Source organism: Orycteropus afer, unplaced genomic scaffold (genome assembly GCF_000298275.1).
Source record: "Orycteropus afer afer isolate SDZICR_OR568_19922 unplaced genomic scaffold, OryAfe1.0 scaffold00013, whole genome shotgun sequence".
Taxonomy (NCBI): Eukaryota; Metazoa; Chordata; class Mammalia; order Tubulidentata; family Orycteropodidae; genus Orycteropus; species Orycteropus afer.
In genome coordinates, this window is record NW_006921600.1 from 6,442,813 (window position 1) to 6,453,160 (window position 10,348).

The following is a 10,348-nucleotide window of genomic DNA, read 5'->3' on the forward strand; positions in this document are numbered from 1 at the left end:
ACCTACTTTGGTCATGTTGTCAGAAGGGACCATTCCCTGGGGAAGGATGTCATGCTTGGTAAAGTGGAGGGTCGACAAAAGAGGGGAAGGCCTTCAACAAGATGGATTGACATGGTGGCTGTGATGATGGGCTCAAGTATAGCGGGAATCATGGAGCTGGCGTGGGATCAGGCAGTGTTTTGTTCTGCTGTGCATGGGGTCGCTATAAGTTGGAAACAACTCGATGGCACCTAACAACAACATGCACCAAATCCTTATCATCATGGAGTCAACATGCTAAAGAAAGAGTGACCCTAGTGGAACTATGTCCTTGTCTAATCAGTAAAACACCATTGAGTTCCTGAGAGCTTGTCAGATTAAAGTACCTCACCTTGAAAAATGACAATGTTATTTTGCCAAAAAAAGAAAGTTTTTGTAAAATTCATCAAAATCAGCAGGTTCATTTAATAAAATAAAAGTTATCTTAAATATATAAATATGTTTTTGTTAATAGCATTGTGTATTTGCTTACTTTAAAACAGACACAAAAAGTATAAAGAAATTAAGATTTTTTTAACTTTTGATTTGGGTGCAATTTTACAAAACAGATTCATTTTAAAGTCAACAGTTATATATATATATTGTTTCCTGAACTGATTACATCCCCATAATGTTATAGCTCTTATCCCACTTCCTCCATGTGGTCACCCCTTCCCTGTGTCCTTCTTACCTATGCGTTCCTGCCTGCCTAGTTTTATCCCTGTGCAAATCCTGCCCTTCTGATATCCCACAACTGACTGTTCTAAGAAGTGCACCTCCCTGGGGTAGTTGTTCAGCTCATAGGCTTATCTTATTGCTTGGCTGAGAGTTGAGTAGATTCACTTATAGAAGTAAGTCCAATTTCAGGTCCAAAGGGTGACTTGGGGCCATAGTATCAGGAGTTTCACTAGTTTCTATCCAATCACTAATCCTGGTCTTTTTTATGCTTTTGAGATTTGTTCCACATTTTTTTCTTCTGCTCTATCCAGGATCTCCAATTCTGATCCCTTTCTGGTGGTTGGCATTGGTAGCTGGGCACCATCTAGTTCTTCTGGTCTGAGTTGTGTAGGCTGAGGTTTCAGTGGTCCATTGGTCCCTAGAACTAATTGCTCCCATATGTTTTTGATGTTTTTCAGTCTTCTTTGCTCTGGATGAGGAGAGGACAATAAGTGCATCTCTGATGGCCCCTCACAAGCTTTTAAGACCCCAGTAACTATTCAGCAAAGTACAATGTAGAACAATGTCTCTGTATACTATGTTGTGCCAATTGAGCTTGATGTCCCCTGAAACGATGGTCCTGAGCCTTCAGGCTCAGTGAATCACTCCCTCAAGGTGCTTGGTTGTGGCTTAGAAGATATCCTTTGTCTTCTGTTAGCTGTATAATGCATATGGACATTTTCTACCACATGTAAATACATTATGCTAAATGTTTAGTGCCATTTACAGTTCAATAAATATGTCAAAATGATAAAATACTATTTATTGGGCACCCGTTGTGTACCATGAAGGCATTTTTTTCTAGTATTTGATGATATATAATAACAAAGATTATGAACCATATCCTTGTCATCATGGAGTCAACATGCTAAAGAAAGAATGACACTAGTGGAACTGTGTCCTTGTCTATTCAGTAATATACTATTGAGTTCCTGAGAGGTTTTTAGATTAAAGTACCTCACCCTGAAAAATGAAAATGTATTTGGCCAAAAAAAAAAAAAAACCTCTAAAATTCATCAAAATCGGCAGATTCATTTCATGAAATAAAAATTATCTTAAATATATAACATTCTATAATGTGCTTATTAATTGCTTTGTGAATTTTCTTACTTTGAAAGAGGCACACAAAAAATATAAAGAAAGGTAAGGTTTTTTTTTTTAATGTAAACAAAACCTCTTTTTTATAACATTAGTTCATAAATCCATACAATCTCTTTTCAGTTTAGAAAATTTCCTTTAAATCAAAACACCCATCTTCTGCATGGGTGCTTTAAGCAGAATACACTCAAGTGTTATTTGTTAAAAATAAAATATTTATATGTAAGGTTGCCAGCAATTGAATATTGAATAAGAACATTAAATACATTATTAAACATTATTTAAAAAAATTCTTACAAAATGGGACTCTAAGAGAATAAATTTGAAAAAATAATAATTAGAATTTGCTTGGTTTATTGACAGAGAGGAAACTCCACTCTAGTATCATAAACTATCACTAGGAAATGACCATTTAACTGATATGAATTCAGACTTTCACATGTTCTATCTCTGGCTTCACAGGTAAATTCTCCACTGACAATGAAGTCATCAGATTTTTTTTTTTTTTTTTTTAAGAATCGAGGATTTATAATACATCATACAATGGAGGATGATGGCTATAAGGAACTAATTAGGTAATTCACTGCACTGCATATATATTTTACCACAAGAAGTTACAATTTCTACTGTGGTTTCCAGCCAAACAATAAAAAGGCATATGGGTTGAACATTTACATCAGATAGACTCACTCCTTAGAACAGTCAATCATGGGAGAACAGAAGGGCTGTATTTGCAGAGAGATAGCTCAGCGGGCAGGAATGCATAGGAAAGAAGGACACAGGGAAGAGGTGGGAAGTGAGAGTAAGAGGGAAGAGATCTGTTACACTGTGTGGAATTGCATCAATGTTGTGAAGCAAAATGTGTATGAACTCCTATATGGAAAATAAATTTTCTCTGTAAACTTTCACCCAGGTCACAATAAACATTTTTAAATAATAATAAATAAATAAAGCTACAATTTTAAAAAGTAAAACAAAATTGTCCTGGCTTCCAGTTGTCCCAGGATGAAGTCCAAACTTATTAGGCTCACATTCAAGACCTTCAATATCTGGCCTCTGCTTATCTCCTGTATTCTTCTGGACTCCAATTGTATATGAAGCTGAACACAAACCGGACTAAGTGAAAAAGAGAAAGGATTGGCCCATATATCTGAAAAGTCCTGAATTGTGCTGAATTGTACTTCAGGCACAGCTGGATTCAGGATCAAACATGATAAAGCAAAAATGTCATTTCTCTCCATCTCTTGGCTCTATCTTATATATTGGCTTCATTTTCAGGCAGAATCTACTAGGTGGTGGCAAAAATGAGCACCATAGTAATTTCAGACTTATAGTGTGGAATTTTAGCAAGCTCAACAGAGTGAAGTGCATCTTGTTCAGTAAATTCCAGAAAAGTTCCAAGAATGCCTCTTAAAAAAAAATTATTGTGATTTGGGTTAAAGTTTACAGAATACATTTTCCATACAGCAGTTCATACACATTTTGTTTCATGACAGTGACTGCAATTCCCTCCAATAGAACATCTCTCTTCCCACTTCCTCCCTGTAGTTACCTCTTCCCTGTGTTCTTCCCTCCCATGCACTCCTGCCTGCCCACCCCCTGCCCCCAGCTATCTCCCTGTGTAAATACTACCCTTCTGTTTTCTCATGATTGATCACTCCAAGAGTGCATCCACCTGATATAAGTGTTCACACTATATGCTTGCCTTTTGTTTGGCTGGAAGCCACAGGAGTGAGTTCAGTTCCAGACCTGAAGGGTAACTAGGGGCTATTGTCTCAGGGGCCTCACCAGACTGTATCAGACCAGCAAACCTGGTCTTTTTTTGTGATTCTGTGCTTTGTTCCACATTGTTCTCCCACTCTATCCAGGATCTCATTCAATAATTTTTAAGTCTTCCAAATGTAAGCAAACTAATCATATCAAGTGTTATGCTTTTTATTAAAATCAGCCATAAATCTAGAGGGAGCATTTTCAAAAATTCTTGATGGCTCTCATTACCTAATGAATTTTCAGCACATCCAGTACTTTGTTTAAAACCTATCTGTTGTGAAACATTGGCCAGTCCACCATTTTGCCTTCACCTGAGATCACAAAATGCTGATAGCAATGAATATTTGTGAAGGACAAATCATCCAAATTATTTTCTAAAGTGAAATCAAAATATGTAAAGGTAATAAAAAAGCAAATATAATAAAAAATATTTTTTAATATGCTCAGTAACCAAAGACATTGCTTTTATCATATATAGAATCTAACTTTTTCTTTTATCTTTTTGTTTGTTTCATTGTTTGTATGATTAAATGAGTACATATAAGGCTTCCCCAAGGCCATTCAGTAAGTTTATGGGATAATTGAGATTGAAAACTCATGTGCCACCCTAGGCCATGTTTGTTCTAGAAAAAAAGCCCTAAACCTAAAAGGTTGAAACTTTTTTGTGTGTGGATTTTCCATTTTGTTAAAATGGTTGCAAGATCTCTCCAAATTCTACAAAGTGATCAAGATGGGATTGCCACTAGCACCATTTTAGTCAGCTCCACCTAGTGGCCTCCCATCCATTGTGACAGATCTCCAATCCCTTCTCTACACTATAGCCACATGGGGTCCTTTTAAAATAAAATATGATTATGCCAAAGCCATGATTAAAACTATGTATTAGCTTCCTGTCACCTTCTGGACTGATACCAAATACAGAAGACATTCCAAGGCCCTGAATCTGCTTGCCCTATCAATAGTAGTAAAAACAATGACAGGAATATGCTCCTCATTTAACATGGTTGCAGTACATTGGTCTGCGTTCCTTTCTGCATCTAGCTGGAACCTATGCTGAGCAAACATGTCTAAGGGACCTGCAGTTGGCATTGATCTTGGCACCATCTACTCCTCTGTGAGTATCTTCTAGCACAGAAAAGTGAAGATAATTGCAAATTATCAGAGCAAATGAACCACCCCAATTGATGTAGCTTTTACTGATGCCAAACAATTGATTAGTGATGCTGCAAAAAATCAAGTTGGAATGAATCCTACTAACACTGTTTTTGATGTCAAACATCTCATTTGGATGAAGATTTAATGATGCTGTTGTCCAGTCTGATATGAAGCATTGGCCCTTCATGGTGGTAAATGACTTATGCAGACCCATGATCCACGTAGAAAACAAGGGAGAAACCAAAACTTTCTACCCTGAGGAAGTGTCATTTGTGGTTCTCACAGAGGTGAAGAAAATTTGCAGAAGCCGACCTTGGGAAGATTGTTACCAATGCTGTTGTCACTGTTCCAGCCTACTTTAATGACTCTCTTGGTGTCAGGTTACCAAAGATGCTGGAACCATGACTAGCTTCAATGCACTCAAAATCATCAGTGAGCTAACTGCTGCTGCTATTGCTTATGGCCTAGACAAAAGGGTTTGTGCTGAAAGAAATGTGCTGATCTTTGACTTAGGATGTGGTACTTTTTTTTTTTTTAATGCATTTTATTGAAGTATAATTATGCACAGTGAAATACACAAAAATAAAATGACATGGGTAATGCGTTTTTTTTTTCCTGCAACATTTCCTCCCCTCCCCTGTCTTCCCCTCCCACCCACGGCAACCAACAAAGAAAGTTTCCCTCCATGTATAAACCTTTCTTTGACCCTCCACAAAAACAAACGAGTACTATATTTGTCCTTCTGTGATTGACTTATTTCACTCAGCATAATGTCCTCTAAGTTAATCCATATTATTCAGTGTTTTGCAGACTCTACATTATTCTTTAGTGCTGCATAGCATTCCAGTAAGTGTATGTACCATAGTTTGGTCATCCACTCTTCCACTGATGGGCACGTAGGTTGTTCCCATTTTTTGCTATTGTAAATAGTGCTGTGATGAACATGAGCATGCATGTATCTGTTCCTATTCTGGCTCTCACCTCTCTAAGATATATACCTAGTAATGGGAATGCTGGGTCAAATGATATCTCCAATTCCATCTTTCTGAGGAATCGCCATATTACTTTCCACAGTGGTTGTGTCACTTCACAGTCACACAAGCAGTGTATGAGAGTCTCAGTCTCTCCACATCCCCATCAGCATGTGTTATTTTCTGTCTCATTGAACCTTGCCATCTGTGCTGGGGTGAGATGATATATCTCATTGTTGTTTTGATTTACATCTCTCTGATGGCCAATGACTGTGAGCATCTTTTCATGTATTAGTTGACCACCTGAATATCCTCCTTGGTGAAGTGTCTATTCATGTCTACTGCCCATTTTTCAATTGGATTGTTAATTCTTCTGGTGTTGAGGCATTGGAGTTTTCCATCAATCTTAGAGATAAGTCCCTTGTCAGATATGTAATTATCAGCAAATATGAATTTGTTGCTGTCCTTTTTGTCATGTGCTTTTTCATTGTGTTGATTTCTTTGTTCCATATAATTTTCTATGCTGAGCTCATTTTGTTTGTGAATCATGTTATCACTTCCTTCATTGCTATTGTTTTAGTATTTGCTGAATATTTATGCTGGTCCTCTTTTTTATTTTGATGTGGAGGTTTATCATTTTTCTTTGAGGTTACCTTGTGATTCATAGTTTTCTTCTCAAGTGTAGAACAGTCCATTCTATCTTGTAGTTATGTTGACTTCCCTGCCATCTAGGAGTTCTGTAATGACAGATTTTTTTCCCCTCTTTTTGGTTTGCAGTTGTCCTCATTTGTCAGGTGGTGTGTCTGGTTCCCTGTTGACAATCTTGTAGGCTTATTTCCTTTGGATATTTCCATAGCTGGGTTGGTTTCTGGGTTATATTGTCATGTGTGTTACTGGTCAGTTGTTGTTGATTGTAGTTGCTTCTCTGTCCAAAGGGCTCCCTTTAGCATCTCTTGTAAGGTTGGTCTGGTTTTAACAAATTCCCTTATTTTCTGCTTATTTAGAAATGTCCTAATTTCACCATCATATTTGAGGGACAATTTTGCTGGGTACATAATTCTTGGTTGGAAATTTTTCTTTTTCGGTGTTTTATATATACCATCTCACTGTGTTCTTGCCTGCATGGTTTTGGTTGAGAAATCAAAGCTTAATATTATTGATTTCCCCTTGTAGGTAACTTTTTGTGTTTCCTGTACTGCTCTCATGATTCTTTCTTTGTCTTTGGTTTTGGTGAGTTTGATGATGATATGTCTTGGTGTTTTTCTTTCTTTTGGGGTCTATCCTGTTTGGGGTTCATTGGACTTCCTGAATGAATATATTCTTATCTTTCATCATATCAGGAAAGTTCTCCTCCAACAAATCTTGGGCAATTTTCTCAGTGGTTTTATTCTTCTCTTCCTGTTCTGGAATTCCAGTGACACATAGGTTATTCCTTTTGATGGTATCCCACATGAACCTTAGGCTTTCTTCATTTTGTTTTGATCTTTTTTCTTATTGATCCGTTTCCAAAGAAGTATTCAGTTATTTTGTCTTCAATCTCATTAATTCTGTCTTCCATTGCATCAATTCTATTCTTTTGCTCTTTCAATGTGTTATCTATTTCTGACAATTTAATATTAATCTTCTGGATTTCTATCTGTAGATTTAGAATCATTTCTAATTTTTCATTTATTTTTGTCATTTTTCTTGTATTTTCTTCCAACATTCTTCTAGGGTTTTGTCTGTGTTTTCCTTGGTCTGTCTCTTAATCCTTTGAAAATACCTAAATATAATTCTTTTGAGTTCTTTATCAGGGAGTTCCAGTGCTGACTCTTCCTCAGGGATGTGTTTTGGCTCTGTATCCTGGTCCCTTGTTTTTCCTGCTTTATCTTGCTTCTTTGTGTGGACTGTGATGCTATGTTGTCTCTGAGGCATTGTGACATTTTTGTGTTTATATTTAATTGGTGATTATATGTTGGAGTGACTTGCCCACAACTTTTTTTCTTTGTTTTGTTTGTATGTTATCTATACAGGCAGGGTACTGTGCTGTACTCCTATATTCACTGGTTGACAGCACTTATATACTCACCACCTGTCTCTTTTCCTATTGTCAGCCTCTTGAGTGTCCTTGCCACCCCTGGAAAACAGAGCCTGTTCTTAGGTCCCTGGAATCCGAATGAGAATGCTATCACTTTAAAATCCAAGATGGTTGCCACTTGTAAACATTCAAAATGGCTGCACCTTCAATCACTTTAAATATCCAAAATGGCCACCACTTGTATACATTCAGAATGGCTGTGCCCTCCGGACAGCAGAAAGTCCACAGGTCAGGTTGTCTCATTCCTTGTTGTTTCCCTTCCTAGTCATAGGCCACCAGAGCTGTTGCTCCTAAAGCCCTTGGTGACCAGCACTGATCCTTAGGTCAATTCTCAGGTCCAGCACCACTTGGAAATATTCAGGCTGTTGATCTCGTCAGAGTAGCTGACAGTCCACAGCTCTGACCATCTCTGTACTCATTATTTTCCTTCAGGTTTTCACTAGTTTATGCCTAATCCACTTCTGTATAGTTCCTTTCAAAGCTCAGGGTTCCAGGATTATCTTCTGTATCTCTGTCAATTGCTTTTTCTTTTCTTTGTTGAAGAGGGTCTGTGTCACTTGTCTGCCTATTCCTCCATCTTACTGGAAAGCAGCCTATTTTCTTAAAAGTATTCATATATTTGCTTCATCTAAGAACTTGTATTTATTCTTAATTTTACCCTTATCTGGGCCAAGTGAAAGCCTCCATAATAGGTTAGAAAAATGATTACATGGGAACCAGGATATGGTACTTTTAATGTGTCAGTTCTCAATATTGAAGACGGAATCTCTGAGATCAGATATACACTGGAGACACCCATTTAGGTGGAGAAGACTTTGATATTTCAATGGTCATTCATTCAAGTGCAAGCATAAAAAAGACATCAGTGAGAAGAGGCTGTTCGTTGCCTCCATACTTCTTAAGAATGTGCAAAACCCACTCTCTCTTCCAGCACCCAGGCCAATTTTGAGATGTAGTCCCTATATGAAGCAATCAATTTCTGTACCTCTATTACCCATGCCCTTTGAAGAATTGAATGCTGACCTGTTCCGTGGCATCCTGGAACCTGTAGAGAAAGCCCTTAGGGAGGCCAAGCTAGATGAGTCACTGATCAATGACATTGAGTGGTTCTATACTAGTGGGTAGGAATATTAAATATCCATATTCCCAGGATTCAGAAACTTCTTTAGGATTCCTGAAAATGCTGAAGATTCTCTGCTTTTGGATGTCCTTCCTCTTTCCCTTCATAATGAAACTACTGTTGGAATGATGACTGCCTTCATCAAGTGCAATATGATCTTCACAACCTCCTCTGACAAATAGCCTGGTGTACTCATTCAAATTTATGAAGGTAAGCATACTATGACTAAGAGAACAACTTGCTTGGCAAGTTTGAGCTCACTGGAAAACCTCCTGCACCCAACGGTGCCCTCAAATTGAAGTCACTTTTGATATTGATGCCAATGTCATCCTCAATGTCTCTGCTGTGGATAAGAGTACTGGAAAAGAGAACAAGATTACCATCACTAATGACAAGAGCTGCTTGAGTAAAGACAACATTGAGTGGATTGTCTGGGAATCTGAGAAGTATAAAGCTGAAGATGAGAAACAGAGGGATAAAATGTTTTCTAAGAATTCACTTGAATCCTATGGTTTTTTACATGAAAACACTGAAGATGAAAAATCTCAAGGTAAAATCAATGATGAGAACAAACAAAAGATTTTTGACAAGTGTAATGAAATTATCAACTGGCTTGATAAGAATCAGATGGCAGAGAAGGAAGAATTTTAACATCAGCAGGAAGAACTGGAGAAAGTCTGCAACCCTATCATCACCTAGCTGCAGCAGAGTGCTGCAGGCATGCCTGGAGGAATGCCTGGGGGCTTCCCTGGTAGCAGAGCTCCTCCATCTCTAGACTCACCATTGAAGAAGCTGATTTAGTCACTCTCTGAGCATAGATACCTTAGCATTATTCCACAGTAAAAAGTTGAAGGATCCAAATTTGTAGCACATTAGTGGCAGTTTTAAAAGTTAAACTGCTATACTAAATTTCTAGCATTCTTAATACTTGAATATGGAATATGTGACTAGGGAAAGGAAGTGACATTGCACCTTCTAAGCACTGTATTGTAAGTGAAAAATGCAATGTCTTAAATAAAGCTATATTTAAGATTGGGACAGAAAGAAAGAAAGAAGGAAGGGAGGGAGGGAGGGTAGGGAGGGAGGAAAGAAAGAAAGTACAAGAATCAGAACAATAGCTAACATATTGAGTACTTACTATATGCAGGCACTATTTTAACGTATTTAATGTATTATCACATTTAATCCTCATAGCAAGTATAAAAATGGCATGGACCTCCTCATCTAACTTCACAAGAGGGAGTAAGAATCATTATCGGCCTCAACAGCTCAAGGTTGATTGCTACAAGGCAAAAGTCAGACATGCTTCCTCTCTCCAACCTTTTCACCAATTCTGACACCAGCCATTCCTCCCACAGCACTCTCTGCTTCTCTGCTGGGTTCTATAATTTGTTGCAATGGCCACACAGAACTCACAGACAA

At 37.7% G+C, this 10,348-nt stretch overlaps 1 pseudogene; it reads left to right on the forward strand.

The window, feature by feature from the left end:
- Positions 1-4,666: 4,666 nt before the first annotated feature.
- LOC103207896 lies at positions 4,667-9,625 on the forward strand (annotated as a pseudogene).
- The last annotated feature ends 723 nt before the right edge of the window (positions 9,626-10,348 follow it).